The following is a 792-nucleotide window of genomic DNA, read 5'->3' as shown; positions in this document are numbered from 1 at the left end:
CCTGAGATCTTGTACTTCAGATTGTATATCCTTTGTCAGTTTCAGCCATGTGGATGAGTCATGGCCATTGCTTGGCCAGTGTGTTCTCTGTGAAAGCCTGAGAGAATGTTTTCTCTCCATGTGACTCTCCTTAAGCATACTCTACATCATCAATTTCTTTCCTCTCTGGCCTCATAATCTCCTTGATCAGAAAATTTGGGACACTACCGAGTTATGTGACATTACAGTAGAAGTTCTCATATTTCCTGAGTCTTAATTGCCCATGGAAGGGTAGGGCCAAAATGTTGGCTTTCCTTGTGGCCCTACTGTTTCTTTAATTTTGATCTGCAAACTTAGGTTGTTAGCCCTCCAGAAGAGAAGTTTATCCATTTATTTTGTTTTATTTTATTTTTTTTCACGTCAGATGGGTAATGTGCCCATGTCGTAACAAGGTTTGAGGGAGGCACATCTCATGCATTATAAGATATGAACACCCAATCATCACGCTCATAAACCAAATGATTAGAGAAGCTTATTGTTATTACCATACAACCTAGGCTGTTAGGCTTATCCTCACCATCTGTCTGAATATCAAACATCTTAGGCATAATATGAAACAGGTATCTTTATTTTTCTTTTTTCCCCCAATAATTTTATTGATAAATAGCAATGAGACAGTTTCAAATCAAATTGGTAGGACAGTTTGAATAATCACCCATTGTATACATTCTTCCTAGTAGTTAATTGCTGTACAAGATGCGGACATGATATCCTATTTACAAACACCATTAGAACAAATCACTCTATTCTTTA

The 792-nt window shown here is 37.1% G+C and overlaps 1 non-coding gene across 1 annotated transcript; it reads right to left on the bottom strand.

Annotated features, from left to right (window-relative positions):
- Window positions 1-397: 397 nt before the first annotated feature.
- LOC111814894 lies at window positions 398-502 on the bottom strand. Its single transcript, XR_002819756.1, has one exon. It is a non-coding gene; the product is annotated as a small nucleolar RNA U13 (small nucleolar RNA).
- Window positions 503-792: the final 290 nt, after the last annotated feature.

The sequence above is a fragment of the Octodon degus genome, unplaced genomic scaffold (assembly GCF_000260255.1).
Source record: "Octodon degus isolate 3935 unplaced genomic scaffold, OctDeg1.0 scaffold01221, whole genome shotgun sequence".
NCBI lineage: Eukaryota > Metazoa > Chordata > Mammalia > Rodentia > Octodontidae > Octodon > Octodon degus.
This window is presented reverse-complemented; position numbering and strand designations above follow the sequence as displayed.